Source organism: Meles meles, chromosome 3 (genome assembly GCF_922984935.1).
Source record: "Meles meles chromosome 3, mMelMel3.1 paternal haplotype, whole genome shotgun sequence".
NCBI classification, from domain to species: Eukaryota; Metazoa; Chordata; class Mammalia; order Carnivora; family Mustelidae; genus Meles; species Meles meles.
Window position 1 is genome coordinate 158,855,236 of NC_060068.1, and position 16,791 is coordinate 158,872,026.

The 16,791-nt window shown below is 44.4% G+C and overlaps 1 protein-coding gene across 5 annotated transcripts in view; it reads right to left on the reverse strand.

Annotated features, from left to right (window-relative positions):
* Positions 1–16,791, reverse strand: part of PDZD2 (PDZ domain containing 2) — a 349,024-nt gene that overhangs the window by 180,177 nt on the left and 152,056 nt on the right. Inside the window, exon 1 of one of the 5 annotated variants that reach the window (XM_045999591.1) lies at positions 4,323–4,390. The exons of 3 other annotated variants lie outside the window; for them this stretch is intronic. The gene's annotated coding sequence lies outside the window, so the exon portion shown is untranslated. Of the gene's footprint in view, positions 1–3,455; positions 3,946–4,322; positions 4,391–16,791 lie in introns of those variants that run through there. One more of the 5 variants, XM_045999589.1, reaches the window with a different exon arrangement.

Below are 16,791 nucleotides of genomic sequence, written 5' to 3' on the forward strand. Positions count from 1 at the left end.
TGTCTGCGAGAAACAACCGTCTACCAAAGGTGGGCATCGTCCAGTGAAATTGCTTGGCACGATAATCCCGTTACAGAGCAGATGCTCAGGGCCAGCCGCAACCTCGAATCACCTGGGGAACTTCTAATACTCGCTACTACCTGGGCCCTAGCAAGATCCTATGTCATTCAATTGCTTGGAATAGGAATGGAAAGTTTACTGGGTGCCAGGCACTGTTCTAGATTCTGGAACACTGTTCCAGGTGTCTTTCTTGGAAAGAAGGAACTATTGATTCCTGGAAATAAGCCCCATCCATGCAGGCAGACCTTCCAGTTAGCTTTTAAGTGATCAGTCCAGGATCATTAGACATTACAGGAAAGTTTTTAACAAGCATGAGATTTAAAAGCACAAATGGGGACACCTGGGTGGCTCAGTCCATTAAGCGCTTGCCTTTGGCACGGGTCATGACCTAAGGGTCCTGGGATGGAGTCCCGCATCAGGCTCCCTGCTCGGCGGGGAGCCCGCTTCTCCCTCTACCTGCTCTGCCTGCCGCTCCCCCTGCTTGTGCTCTCTCTCTCTCTGACAAATAAATAAAATCTTAAAAACAAAAACTAAGGAAAGCTGAGGGGGATAGAACCGTGAAGGGAATAGAGGAGCACTTCAAAGAAGCTGTCATTGAGATCTGCAGGGAGTTGGAAAGCTTTTCATCCGTGAAACGAGAACGGGAGGTTATAAAAAGAATATTTCAGAGATTTTTAAAGAGCTCTTGGAAATTAGAAATTTGATGGCAGACGTAAAAATTCAGTATATGGGTTGGAAGATAAAAGGAGGAAATTTCCCAGGAAGTAGAAATTTTTTTTTAAAGGAAAAAAAAATTAGAAATTCAATCCGTGAAGATCCCCTTCCAACTAAATAGATGTTCCAAAAGAGGAAAGAAATGATTTTTTTTTTAATTCCAGAAAACTGTTCAGAACCAAAGAACATGAGTTTCCAGATTGAGAAGGTGTATTGAAAGCCAAGTAAAATGGATGAAAAAAAAAAACTCACAGAAAGATATATGAAAATGAAATTTCATTACAGAGAGAAAGGACATTACAAAGAACAAGGAGAAATCCTAAAAACTTTGAGAGAGAGAGAAATAATGACATTCAAAGCATCGGGAATTAGAAAGACAGGCATCTCCATGGCAATACTGAACCCGAAGAGCAATGTGTTCCAAATTCTGAGGGAAAAGCCTTTCCAACCTTCATACCCCATCAAATACATGAACTTGGAAGATCTTAAAAAACTGATTTCCCAGGTACACCTTCTGAGAAACTTCTAGAAGCTGTGTTTTACCAGAAAGAGAACAGAAACAAATGAAGAGGAAGATGTGGGTCTGGAACACAGGGGATGCCAAGTGGGAAATAGGCAAGAATCAGTGCCCAGTAGGATGAAGAAAGGAGATTTCCAGATGATAGGTGTGTGGCAGGCCTCAAAAGCAGCGTATCTGGAGGGGTGCGGGGCCAGGAGGCCAGAGGGCAGGTGAGGAGTGGAGCAGTACATACCTGCAGTATTTAAGAATACACACAAAATGTTGAAAGCGGTTGTCTTTGGGGCACAGGAGTTGAGGTTGGTGGAGGGTGGGGTAAGTGACTGCTGTTTCTAGTTATAAGCCTTGCAGAAATATTTGACTTTGGGAAAATTATATACATATATTATTTTGATAAGGAAAAGAGAGAAACTTGGGTCTACATCAGATTCCAGAATGAGAACCGGCCTCTAGAAGGCAGCAAAGGTACTTGGTGAAACTGTTGGGAAACAGAAGAGATGATGAAGAAGCCAGGGCTGAGCTCTAGGCAGAGCCGAGGAGACGAGCACTTAATGTCCCAGGAAATGAGCCAGAATGGGGTCACCCTTCCCCTTCAAGGAGACAATTCCTAAGTGTGACCTGCCTGGATTTACAGAGATTAGTAAGAACAGAGGATTAAAGGGAGCTGTGCATGCCAAGTGCAGTGTCGGGCAATTTATGGAAGTGAGAAGGCCATCAGCAAGGTGGTTTCTGGAAACTTTGTTGCTCTTTACAAGGTCTTGTTTTGCTGCTAGATTAGGGGAGGTCCTCCCTCAGACAATTATGCCCAGCTGTGCAGGCTACAGAGCTTCAGGCTGGAAGAGCACAGCAACCTGAAATCCTGAGTCCACCTGGGTTTCCCCACTTTCCCTGGTACATCCTATTTCTGTTTCTTCTGTGTGGCCTAGTCTGAGAGCTCTTTTTCTTTTAGAACCTGACACAGGCCTCCTTTCCCAAAGCCCACTTTACCTATGATTGCTATGGCTGTATCCTAGGGACCATGGATTTGACTAGGGATCCTGAAAACAATGAGCTGTGGGTAGATCCTTTTAACTGTTAATATCTCCGCTGAAGGGCCACAGTGAATCTCTAGGTTACTGGGTGTATAGCAGTCAGATTAACATTGGAGGTAGAAAGATCCCCGTGTATCTTATTTTTCAGTTCATCTGCAAGGGCAAAAACAGTCTAAGCGTGCAAAGTTTGAAAGTACTATATTTCATGTGTATTTGAAGACGTTTATGTCATACCTTTGTGATACCATTATTTACGGTTTCTGTCATGCCCCTTATGATAGCGAACTCAGCTGGACCTGTTTTTATGAAAAGTGCTTACTGTTTACATCCAGGACTTTTCTCCCAGATATGGTTCCCAGGATGACAGCTGTAGTTATCTCCTACTTACCAGCATCTCATGACAAGACTGACTTAATTTCACCCCTAGTATTTATAAACTATCTACTAGGGAGTAACAACATGATAGATAAGGTCATTCTCTTTCCAAACACCTTCCACCTTTAAATTCTTAGATTTGTGGACACTACAGCAAAATATTCTGTGCCTCAGTGGTGAGAGTTGCCCAAGCAGGCTGTTTAGTAGTTTGGGGTGAAGATCTGTCCCCACAAGAGATCATGACCTCCTGAGGGCTCAAAGAAAGTTCCCGCTGGTACCGGACGCACATTTGCTCTATCCCAGATTCCTTTCCCTGCTAGCCAGAGAGAAGCACGGGACAAGGACAGTGTAACAGATGCCTGGGTTGCTGAAGCACCCCTCAGACACACACTCCGTGGGCTTCAACAGCACCTCCTATCCGAGGTGTCTGAGAGATGTGTGCCTCTGGAGCCCCTCCAGACTTGTCCCTTAGCACTCCCCCCCACCCCCATCATACACACCAGGCGCCTCCTTCCGTCAGGAATTGACAAACCAGTTCCAAGTCGGTTACTCCTAAGGAACACAATCCGTCTCTAAACACGCCAGTCCCCCAAGTCAAAAACAAGACACCCAGGTGATCTGCGAGATGAGTCAGTTGGCGGCGGCGTTTTTCCGAGGCTGTGACTCACTTTCCACATCTGTGGATTCAGCCACGACCTGCACCCCAGCCCGAGAGGAAGGGGGAGCCTGAGGTTTCTGTTTGCCAGGCGGCTTCCTACCTCCAGTTCTGAAGTCACCTCGAGGGGGTCTCCACTCCGACGCCTTCGGCGGCCGGCGTGCGGGTCGCAGGCAGCTGGCGGCGCTAACCCTGCGCGCCGGGGCCCCGCTTGGCCGCGCGCGCGAGCTGCTGCCTAATCACCTGCCGCGGCGGGCCGGGCGCGGGTGGGGGCGCTCAGCTCGGGCTCGCCGCCCGGGACGCCGCCTCCCTGCGCGCCTCCGCGCCGTCCTTCTGGAGCCGGGTCCGCGCCGTGCGCTCCATGGCCGTGGGAGGACCCCTCCGCCCGCGCGCAGCCCCGGCTGGGAGGTTATGAAAAGACTGTCATGGGATCCCGGCTCGGCCCGTCACTCCCTTGCTCACTTGTCAAAACTCCACGGCATTCCAGAACCCCTTGCCCGGTCACTCCCTCGCGGGGAGAAGGAAGCCGCCCGCGGGAGGGTGTCAGGGACTCCGCGGTTGCTGGTGCGCACACCTTCGTGGACATCAAGCGATCGGGGGGTGGGGGTGGGGGGGTTGGGTTGGGGCGGCTTCCCGCCCTGACCCGGAGCAGGCCCGGAGCCGAAAACGCCCTTCCCGAGACCCGCGCCCGGTCAAAAGTTCTCCCTCCAGCCGCCGCGAGAAGCTCCACCTCCCCGACACCAGCGCATTTCATAACCGCTCCGTTTCATAACCAGCAGCAGCGTGGGTTCCTACAGGGGGTGGGTGGGGGAGCCCCAAACCAGAATCACAACCATCACACCGGGCAGGATGTCAAGAAACTTTTCAGAAACCTCCAGTCAGAGTCTTTCTGCTGTGCTGCAGGCACCAAATTTACCACTGCTGAATTACAATCGCCGGTGACTGCACAACTTAAGCATTTCCTTTATACCTTCTCCCGCTCCCGCGCCCCTCCCGTCATATGCGGGGTTCAGTCAACAAGTCATCCCCCCGGAGAGGCAGGACCGGGCTTGGGCCGCGCAGCCATCGCTCCAGCTGCAAACTGATGAGGAAGCCCGACCCACGAGGCTGAATTGTTTACATCACACCCACCGAGGGCTTCCTGTCTTAAATTAATGGGAATACAAATAAGACAGGAAAAGAGTGTTTGCTTTTCTAAAAGTGGAGGGAGGGCACTCGGAGACAGGGGGAGTCACCCCACATTTCACTGCATGAAGAGATTATTTTTTTAAACCTCCAATTGTATTTTATTCCACTTTTCCACTTTTAACACTTGCTGAAAAGTGAAAGCATTGCTGTGCCAAACCTCAAACCATAAAGGAACTTATGCTCGAATTTTCACCCGGCTTCCAAAGGGATTCAGGGCAGAGCTCCCAGAGGAAGCTGGAGGTACGGAGACCACCTGTGGTTGGATGGCACAAATCTAGGCACAAGGGGAAGCCCTGTGCCTCCTGGGACTTAAGATGGACACACATTCATCCTACTCCTTGGGGTTCATCCCAGAATCTTGCCCCAAACCTATGTCTCTGAGCTAGAGTTCTCATCTTGGGAGCCCAGCAACCCCTTAAAGTAAACTAGCTTTGCAAGGGATAGGTCTGGTGGAATTCAAAGGACTTCATTAGAAAGGAAGAGGCAAAAAAAAAAAAAAAAAAAAAAATTCTCAGTACCATTATTGTTAACGGAAAGGGTAACTGGAGCCTGGGAGAGGCCAACCTGTGTCAAGGTCAGGCTGGAAATCTGTCTTCTCTCAGAAGCAGCCCACAGAGTGCACTGCTAACTAATCATCACAATCACCTGTGCTGGAATTACCCTCAGTTGCTTCATTCAGGTTGCACAACAGCAAAGCGAGAGACAGGCAGGAATGCCAGGCAGTGGTGGTCCTCCTTTGGAAGTACTAGAAGGAAACAAAACCCCAGAGTAAAGTGTATCTCCAGGAGGTGTGGGTATTGCAACCAGCAATGATACGTGGAGTTTAGGAGAGCGCTACAGGTGTCTGGCGAGACGGAGCTTGCAAGCCACGCCTCAAATATGGCAATTCCTGGGTCAAAGCCAGTTAGCTTATGATTTCAGTAAAAGCCAAATATATCAGAACTCTAGAGGGTCCAGCTTACAAGTATTATAAGGCTTCCATGAATGTTGATCTTCATCCCCCTCCCTAGTCCCTCTCTTCTGCTTGGGGGTGACAGACTTGGTTGATTCATTAGCATACTTTTATGTGGCATCTCAGTATCTGATACATTTTATGGGAATTAGGTTCAAATTGAATGATTTTTTAATAATTTCAGAAGTCATCTCTTCTTCCCTTTTGATTGCTTTCCCCACTGACAGTTTCTTAATGCTTTACTTCTAATGCTCTCTACTCCTTCAATCTGGTGTGCAATTTATGATGTGCAAACCAATGCTGTTGAAGGTAAATCCAGGATTTTACATTTGATACAAATAAATATTCCCCTTCCCCCACCGACTTTGGCTAAGCTCAGTTTAGTGTGTGTATATGCCAGGAATTAAAATTTGAGCACATCTGTATAATAACTTAATTTCAGGAAAGCTTTGGAATGCATATGACATTCTCATCAGCAGGCCAGAAAGATATGACGTGCTTGGTCTTCTCCCTCCCTGGGTTCACTGCTGACTGGAAAACAGATCAATGGTTCAGTAAACAAAAGGGTGCTTAAAAAGTGGTCTCTAATTTTACCCTAGGTCTGGTTTAAATAATACTTACAATTGCTGTGTGTACACCCAGAGTCTATCAGTAATACTAATTTGAGCAGAAACTGCTGGTATGTTAAGAGAATCCAAAGTGGCTTCAAGACATGAAGGAAATGGTTCATTAAAAAGAGTTTAGATTTCAGCACGAAGGCTGATTACAAAGTAGTGTCCTGAGGGGTGATGATCAAAATGACAGGTCTTAAACTCTAGATTCGAGAAAAACAAAGACATGAGGATCACAGCAGACCACGTATCCAATATGAGTCTGCGTATTGTACTGATAAGAAATGGGCAACACAACACTGCGGGGAGTTCACATTGGCGGGAGGTTGACATGAAAGGGAAGTGCCTCTCCCCACTTCCTCCCCCATAATAAAGAATTTGGCAGCAGAAAGACTCTTATTAGGGTGGTATGGCCAGTGTGAGGCCCCTTATTTTAAGGGAGATGGGGAGACACTGGAAAGGTTCCAAAGGAGAACCAAAATGATTAAAGAGACAGAAAATAGAACCTTTGAGGGAAGGTTAAAGGATTTGCAGTTGTTTAGTCTAGAGTAAAAACTGCCTCAAGGCAAACTTAACAGTCGTCTCCCATTTGAAGGGTTATTATAAAGAGGATACCGACCAGCTGTTCTTCATCTCCACGGGAGACAAAAGAGGTAAGAGACACAAATGCAACATTAAAATTTGGGTCAGACATGAAGTCTTGCTTGACGCTAACAGTAACTGACAGGACCCTGACATCACTGGACAATCTTCACCCATCAGACTCCTTCGCAAGTGATAGTCTCGTGTGTTTAGGCAGGAGCCAGCCTAGAGAATGTCCTCCATTCCCTTCTAGGACTAAAGTGGTGGTCTTTACACCATTGAATGTGGGAGCAAAGACCCTGAGCGTCCATGCTCTACGCCTACAAACAAGGCACCACAAGAATGTCATCCTCCCCACAAACATAGGCCCATGTCCCATTGGACGTTTGTTTACTGGAGTGGGTATCTCTGGGAATATGTCCAACTCTTAGATACAGAATAAGTGACAAGTGTATTTAAGAGACTTTCTCCTCTCTATCGTTTCTCCATACAAGCAATGTTACTTTTTGTTTAGTGGGCACACAAATATTTGTCGATGATGATGTTACTGATAATAGCTATGAATTATTAAGCTCTTACTATAATTAGGTTGGGCACTGTGTTAACAACTTTATGTAGATTATCTACCTCTTTTGTTTTTTTTCAAGAGCCATGTGAAGTGGGAATAATTTTTAGCCTTATTCTAATGCAAGGAAACTGAGTCACAACAGGGTTAAGTAACGAAGCTAGTAATTGTTGGAGCTCCCAATTCAAACCCATCTAGTTTGACTCAAAAGGGTGTGCTTACCAATTACACCTCTGCATCTCATCAAGTATTTTTACCTCTCAGGAGGGAGGAAACATAGCAAAAAGAAGCATTTATGCTTGTTGGCCCAAATTGAGCAAAAACCAAGACTTCTGGAGGTTTATTTACGTCACTGGGGGAGTGCAATCATTTTTCCCCAGCATAGCAGAGAAAAGGACTGACTTTGCCTTCTGATCAGAAGCATACATTGCTGTTTCTCGCCAAGCTGAAGAATCCAACCAAGGTTTATCTCTATTTTATTATTTAGAGACACTTCACTATTCATCTATAATCTAATCTTGCATATAGTAGGTCTTCTGTGACTGTTGAAAGAATGAATACAAATGCTGTTATGACAGTGATGCTCTGAGGCAAACTGAGCTGAACTGAGCCTTTCCAGCATGCTGGTGGGCTGACTCCAGTGGATCATTTCTATGGGCCTCTTATCAGAGGTCCCCTGAGTCTTAAAATCCAACTGCTTCCTTTAATTCAACATCTATGAGAAAACATATGGATGGGTCACATATTTTTCCAATGTCAACTACTTTTAGATTGAGAAAAGATTTTTTAATGGGGTTTATTGAGTGCTGTTGTTTATCAACAATAGATGATTCATGAGTGAAACAAACATCAAAATGATTTTTAGAAAGGCAAATGAACCACATACAAAATTAAATGCCTTCATCCAAATTGCTACAAAGGACAGATATTTTCCCATTAGGACAATTTATCCTGAGTCTATAAACAGAGAGGGGCATAATTATCCATGTGTTTGCTAACAGATCTAAACCTTATGTAGCTATAAAAAGCTGGAGAGAGGAAGAAAGAGGAAATTCCCAGGAGAAGATCCCCAACCACATCCAGGGCCATCAGATCTCCATAAATACAAAGCCCAGCAGTGGCACCAAGTGAAGCACGAGAAGAAACCTCAAGATTTTAACACAAGCCACGGCAATAACTTTGAATTGTCTTAAAACTAAACAATGACAATTCTAGCCAATAAACTTGCAGCTGACATATGGGCAGAGTGGTGCCTTACTGGTGTTCCAGATGTAGTTAATAGAAACATGACGCCCAGAATAAAAAAGGTATTCAGTAAATGTTGATTGAATGCACAGAAGAGTGAATGAATATCTGAACAGATGCCCAGGCTGCCTTTTTCCCCCTTTAAATGTCTGTTGGAAAGAGGTCTCTGAGGCTTCAAGCCCAAAACCTCCACCGAGGGTTGAACAATTTGACACTGGTACTCTGGGAACGGGTGATGCAACCAGAGATGGTTTCCAACCCAAAGACGCCAATCTGTGACCTTGTCATAAATAAAGAGGGACTGCAGTACCTGTGACCCTTGATTCAAAAGCTCCCATTATGTATAAAAGAGACTCTATTTTTTTTTTAATTTATATAAAAGAGACTCTAAACTACTTGAAGTCCAACAGAATCAAGCACAGGTGACCAGCAGCTATTGAGCACTTACTGGATGCTGGGGGTTTTGTTCTGAGCCCCTTGTATATTAACTCATTATATCCTATCACAATCTTAAGAATATGTATTGTCCTCATCAACCCATCTTACAGGCAATGAAACTGGGCTAAAAAAAAAAAATGCCTTCATTAGCTCATGGTCACATGACTAGTATGTGGAGGAGCCAGAATCCCAACAAATTCCACCTGGAACCAGCACGGGTCTTAACTGCTCCCCAGCGCTACCTGTCTAAGTCTTATCACCCGCCTCTCCTCAGCACAAAATTGCTATTCCAATCAAACTCTTTATCCACAAATATTCAAAGAGCATTCTCATCTCTGCAGGATGTGTTCCCTGACCTCCCTAGCCCACTGCCACCTCTCTCTTCTGAGCGTTCCCGTCACTTACTCTCCAGCGAATGCAGCTGGAATTTACCTAGCTCCTATCGCATCTCTCCAATTAGATGTTAAGTGCCTTCGGGGGTAGGACAGTGTGTTGTATGGAAGTTTGGGGATATATAGTCTGTAGAAAGACCTAGATTTAAAGTCCAAATGCCATAATTATTACCCATGAGACTCTGAGGAAATCATTTAATGTTTCTTACATTCCTTTTGGAACCGTATTTCTTAAGGACTTACTGGGGAGGAGAACTTAAATGAAAAAATGTGTATGAAGTGTTGAGGATGATGCCTAATATTATAAGGCAGTGATTCTCAATCACCAGCTATTTTGGTCCCCAAGGGACATTTGTCAATGTCTGGAAATATTTTCGATAGTCATAACTGGGGAGGGTGGGTGCTTCTGGCTTCTGGTGGGTAGAAGCCAGTGATGCTGCTAAACATTCCACAAAGTATAGGGCAGGCCATTGCAAGGAAGGATTATCTAGTCCAAAATGTCAACAGCAATAGTGCTGACATTGAGAACCCCACTATACACTATTAAAAATGTATTAAAAATGTTTCCATTCCCTTCCCTTTCCTTATTTTTTACAGAGCTGTGCTTATGGTAGGTATTCAGTAAATCTTTGTTGAGTAAACCTATTCATAAATGGGTAAGTGAATGTATGAATCCTAAGACATTTTACTAGTAAACATCTGAGTTCAGGGTGTGGTCCAGCCATGGCAGGGGTTGGGTGGGAGTTAATTTACTTAGAACCAGAACTTTCCCACATCCATGCTCAGTGAAAGGAATTCTGAAATAAATCCAAACTAATACCAGGAGCCTGTGGCCAATGAAAGTGAAGTCAAAGTCAGTCCTAGAAGAGCTGAAGAACTTAGACAAAGGCCAGCTCCTTCTTATTGGTGGCTTCCCAAATGACTTGCTATTACCCTGCAAATGCCCCCTCATATGTTTCTAATCCCTACTCCAAAGAATAATACAACAAGAGAGCCAGAAGACCATGAAAGAATTTGTTCAATCTCTCATCCCTTGTCCACTACCCACCCCTGCAAACAATCACACACAATTTGGAGTCCGACCAAATGAACTCTCATCAAGACCATGGACTGTAAAACATGGTAGAGGCAAAAAGGACACGCAGCCATTACTTGAAGCCTTCATTCAACAGGTTCAGTAGTATTGGTTGCAAGAACCAGAAATCTAAGAATAAAAGCTTACATTCCTGGATAGAGCATAAATCACATTAACAGAAACCAGAAACGAGAGAGAGGGTGAGGGAGAAGGAGAGACAGGAAGGGAAGGGCAGGGAAAGGAAGGGAAGCAAGAGGAAACCATTCCTTTCATCCCCCATTCTCCAGACTTGGTGGCAACATTTGCTTGCATTCCATCTTCTGCAGCCAGAAAATATAAATGATTTTTGGGTAGTTGTAGATGAGAAAATTTAAAAACTTTAGTCTCCAGTCATCTTTAAGCATCTCTGGGATACTTAATTACCTGAACTAAATTATCTGCCCAGAACTGTGAGAAAAAGATAAGCTTTTTTTTTTTTTACCTCAGGCTCCGGAACACATCTAAACTGGGATTGTCCTCCCTCCTCTAATCACCTTCACCTGGCTAATCCCTACTTCCCTCTCTTGACTCAGCTCAGACATCACCTTCTTTAGGGATTCCCCTGCCCCTCTCCTAAACTCCTGAAGCTTTGGTAGCATTACCACTGCCCATTCACTTGACTGCTTACCCTTCTAGGCTATAAACTCTTTTAGGATAAGGTTGTATGGCCTTGTTTAATATTTTATTTCCAGGGCCTAGCACTGAGCCTGGCACATATGGGTGCCCAATGGATATTTGTTGAATGAGTGACTATAAATCAGGAAACTTCCGGGGCGCCTGGGTGGCTCAGTGGGTTAAGCCTCTGCCTTTGGCTCAGGTCATGATCCCAGTGGCCTAGGATCGAGCCCCGCATCGGGCTTTCTGCTTAGCAGGGAGCCTGCTTCCTCCTCTCTCTCTGCCTGCCTCTTTGCCTGTGATCTCTGTCTGTCAAATAAATAAATAAAATCTTTAAAAAAAAAATTCTAAAAAAATAAATAAATAAATAAATCAGGAAACTTCCAAATGCATTCATCCTGCAATTACTCACTGAGTGCCTTCTATGAACCAGAAACAGGGCTAGACAAGGGGAAAACAATAGTTGTCCCCTTAATATTAATAACAATAACAGTAAAAACAATCACAGCTATAGTTTATTGGACATTTACTATGCACGAGGCATCCTGCCAAGCTCTTCTCAATTTTTTTTTAATTATCCACCCAAAACCCACGTGGCAGACATCATACACATTGAACAGATGTAGAAAGATGTTGAGCCACTGCTGTAGACCTTGACCACGCAGGTTCTATGTGAAAGAATCTCTGACATTTAAGTTCCTCAAGGTCTATTTACATGGGCCTAACCCACATGACTACGAAAAGATTACTGTGCATTCAGCCATGACCTTTGTTGATGTCTTGTCCCCCCCCTTGCCTACAAAGCCCCCATCCACTCTTCATACTGTCTGAAATTTATTTTAAAATATTTTGATACATCAAGCGATGACAACCCCAGTCTACATTTTAGAGGCCATGAGCTAATAATGTTTGAGGGACACTTACTAGCGTCCATGCTTGAAATATCACCATCTAACTCTGCAGCAGAAAGTTCTGTTGTTATCAAAATGGGGGCTAGAAATATTTTTTTTTCCTCTGTGGAATGAGAGATTTTTAAGATAAGTTGGTTAGAAAGATTTGTGTAGCCCCTTCTGCCTTCCCCTGTTGAGTGACAGGAATCCAGGGAGAACCAGCTCCCTGACACCTCTAACTGGTGTTTCAGCTGTGGAACTCCATCAGTCTAGGGACCCCCAGTTAATGGAGGATTTTGTCACTGGGACTGACATTGAAGTCAGGTGATTCTTCTCAGAGAGGTAACCTGCTGGGAAGGAACGCTCAACCTTTCCTGATCACTATTGATATTCAACAAAAGAGCCTGACAGTCAGCTCAGGTCAGGCTACAACACCCTCTTTCCTACCTGGGTCTCCAGGCAAATACCCATTCATCTTTCAGCACTAAGCTCAAAAATCCTCTCTACTGTGAAGGCTGTCTTGGTGAGTCATCTCCCCTCACGAGTTCCGAGGAATCATCTAGTTGTTGAAATGGCTGCCTGCATGCAGCTGAGATCCTTCTGATAAACCCCAGTTGCTTAAGATAACCTGGGCAGTCATCGGGTCTTCTCTATCACTAATTCTCTTTTCTGCCTCATTTATCCTAGCAGTAAGAGCCTCCCTTTTTTATTGCACCTCATTAATAGCTTTTTTGATTTCAACTTGGTTAGATTTTAGTTCTTTTATTTCTCCAGAAAGAGATTTTATTTCTCCAGAAATAAAATTCTCTAATATCTTCCATCTTTTTTTGAGCCCAGCTAGCACCTTGATGATCGTCATTCTTTTTTTTTAATTTTTAAAATTTTTTTTAAAGATTTCATTTATTTATTTATTTGACAGCAAGAGAGAGAGAGATCACAAGTAGACAGAGAGTCTGGCAGAGAGAGAGAGAAAGAGAGAGGGAAGCAGGCTCCCTGCCGAGCAGAGAGCCCAATGTGGGACTCGATCCCTGAACCCTGAGATCATGACCTGAGCTGAAGGCAGCGGCTTAACCCACTGAGCCACCCAGGCGCCCGATGATCGTCATTCTGAACTCTAGATCTGACATATTACCAATGTCCATATCGATTAGGTCCCTAGCTGTCGGTACTGCCTCTTGTTCTTTTTTTTTTTTTGTAGTGAGTTTTTCTGCCTTATCATTTTATCCAGATAAGAATAGATGAATGAGAGAACAAAGTACTTAAAGGGTGGCAAAGACCCCAGAAAAATATACACTAACCAAATCAGAAGAGACCTGAATAAAGACGATGTGGTACACACACACACACACACGCATACTATGCAGCCATCAAAAGAAATGAAATCTTTCCATGGAACTAGAGGGTATTATGCTGAGTGAAATAAGTCAATCAGAGAAAAACAATTATCATATGATTTCTCTGATATGAGGAACTGGAGAGGCAGGGCAGGGGTTGTGGGGGGTAGGGAAGGAAAAAAATGAAACAAGATGGGATCAGGAGGGAGACAAACCCTAAGAGACTCTTAATCTCACGAAACAAACTGAGGGTTGCTGGGGGTTGGGGGGTAGGGATAGAGTGGCAGGGTTATGGACTTTGGGGAGGGTATGTGCTATGGTGAGTGCTGTGAAATATGTAAGCCTGATGATTCACAGACCTGTACCCCTAGGGCAAATAATACATTATATGTTAATAATAATTTAAAAAAAAAGATAACCTGGGCAGGTCTCTTTCTACATCCTGAAAAAGCCCAATTTAGCAAGTGGATTTATTCTAGAATGTGATTTATTAAGCCCAGGGACACACTAGGTACTGAGGAAACACTGATTAGCCACACTGACCATGGGCCCAGTGAGCTCAGAGACCACAGTGGGACAAGGAAGGGGCACCAAGCAGGCAGTTACAATGCAGTATGGGGTAATTGCTAGGTCCAGGGAATTGTGATAAGTCCACCAGAGGACCTAATTAGTCCTAGAAGGCCAATGGAAGGTTTCTAGAAGTGACTGTAAGCTGAGCCCTGAGGATAAGCAGACATTAGCAAGGTGTAGAATAGATTCCAGGAAGTGAAAAATGGCAAGAACAGAGGACCAGAGCTGAGATAGAGATGCCAGGTCTACAGAGGTTCAGCCTGGTGCCACGTTTGGTCAGCCTGGGGCCACTGTGAGGAGAACAGCAAACTGGGCAGTGACTGGAGAAGTGGGGCAGTGGTTTGGGCTTCATTTCTGAGGGGATTTTTAGCAGGAATGCCCTGAACAGATTTCCATGTTAGAATGATCATGCTGGCTCCAGGGAGGAGAATATCCTAGAAGACCAGCTGGGCAGAGAAGAGGTGAAGAAGCTGTCCCATGAATCCAGCCAAGAAAAGATGGTGCCTATCCTGAGGGCATCTTTGGGATAAAACTCAGGCATTGCTCAATTTACAGGCTCTCACCCACCCCCATCCCTTCCATATCTTCTCTGCCATTACTGTCTGCAAATATATCTTGAAGCAACTACCATTCCTTTCACATTTGGTTGGTCCAAAGGACAAGTAGACTCTGCTTCTCTTCATCAAGCACAAATTTTGATTCTAGTCCTCATAGCCTCCTAAATATCTCACACTGTCCTTTTCTCCCACCGTGGTCCAGCTCATCCCACCATGCTGGGCAGGCAAGACTTAACACAGGTCCCTCTCCAACAATCTTGAAAGTTTCCTTTCAAGTTTCCTTCCCTATGTGGAGCGCCTGCTCCCTCCCATCTGATATCCTAAATCCATTTCATTATTTAAGGGAAAAAATAAAGGTCTCCCCATCCGCAAGAAGCATGCATGAACTCCAACTAACCTGGTACAGAGCCCTACCCAAACTTAGTCCCATTAATATGTATTCCTGTCAACTGGATATGATGGGATGGTTCTCTAGGTTTTCTCTTCAAGGACACAATACCAGAACACTGCAGATTCACCTCCTTGTCTCTACTCCCTTTCCTGTACTTGTACTCAACATCCTTCTCTGTCCTCCCCTTGCCCTGTTCCCTGGACCAAAGAAATTTCTCAGCCCACAGAGGTTTTCACTTTGACCTACTCCTGAGAACTGGGACTTGTCAAGGATGGATTTAGAAACATTTAATCCCATCTACCTCTAGGCCTAGTCCACATGTCAGTCCTATCAGCTGGTTTCCTAATAGTGAGCATTATGTCACCCAGAAAGGCCGTCATAGACTCCTAAATCGAATTAAAACTGGATAGTATCCCAAGGACTTTTCCTCTCCCCAGAGGCCTTCACCTACCAGGATCTGGTGCCTTTCCTTCCAAATATGTTTGTACCAATATTGCCAAATAAAACATAGAGATGCAGCTAAATTAGAACTTTAGGTGAAAAATGAATACTTTTTGAGTATAAATATGTCTCAAATATTGCATGGGATCTTTTATTTGCTAAATCTGACCACCCTAGTTTATACTTGTTACTCAGGGTTTTTTTTTTTTTTAAAGATTTTATTTACTTATTTGAGAGAGAGAGAGATAGAGACTATGAGCAGAGGGAGAAGCAGAGAGAGAGGGAGAATCAGACTCCTCCCTGAGCAGGGAGCCCAATGCAGGGCTCAAGCCCAGGACCCCGAGATCATGACCTGAGCTGAACAGGCAGATGCTTAACTAGCTGAGCCACCCAGATGCCCCATGTTACCTAGTTTTTATAAAAACCACATCTACACTCATCAATAGATAAATAATTATCCAGAAAACAAAGCATATCTACATTATTAGAACTTGGGACCCTTGAGAAATATTCTTTGTACTCTCTGTTTCTCACTCTGATGGAGGTCTTCTTATAAGGATAGGTTTTTAATCATCTTTATAGCTGCCTTGGAGTCCCTCACCTCTCAGTCCTACCTTTCTCGCTTGGTTTATAATTCTTTTCCCATGATTACTCTTTGCATCATTAAGTTCAACCACTTTGACCCTTCTTTCTTTCCCAAGCAATTACCATTCAATTGAGTACTTCACCTTGACTTGCTTGGTCTTATGATGATGTATCAAAACATCTCCTCTTTACAAGTCAGTGAACCACATTAAGGAAACACTGAAGGGCTAGTAAATAGTTCCCCAATCAATTCTTCCAAATTGACCTCAAGGATCAGATTCCTTTTCCCAATTGCCTCATGCTTTCCGACTCTGGGAAATCCTTCCAGAAAAGCAACACCAGGACCCGAATCCTGGCTCTGATCTGGTTTATCATTGTTTCCCATCAGCTGGAGAAGGTTGGGAAAAGCAAAGGACCAGATAAAGCTCCAAACAATATTCTCACAAAGGAAAGACTGGATTCTTCTCCAGGTGCCAGGGGCCACTTCAACTATGTTGTTTACAAAAGCCATGCTATTTACAAATAGTGCCACACGAGGCGTATGCCTAACATCAACCCAAGAAATGGAACGTTTAACCCATTTATAAATGCATGTTTAGGGGGAAAAGGGCATGAAGGGGAACTATGACTTTCCAGTTGTCACAGAGAGTAACTGAGATTCCAAGTAAGAGACTGTAGGTGAGACTCAAAGGGATCCAGTGTAGCTGGCAAGATCAGATAAGTCATGTGTGCTCCCTGGGTGGGCTGGTTAGGAAGGAAGGACATTAGTGAGATCCCGAAGGAGTTGTTAATCTATCAAGAGGGAGAAACCCACTTTGAATGAGCAGGGCCACAAATTAAAAACAGCCACAGTTGGTTGAGAGCCATGTCATTGCTTTTCAAGCTATTTAAAACTTCCATTAAATTATTATTACCATCATCACTTTTATCTGACTATCACTTCATTCCCCAGGAGGAAGATAAGACAGA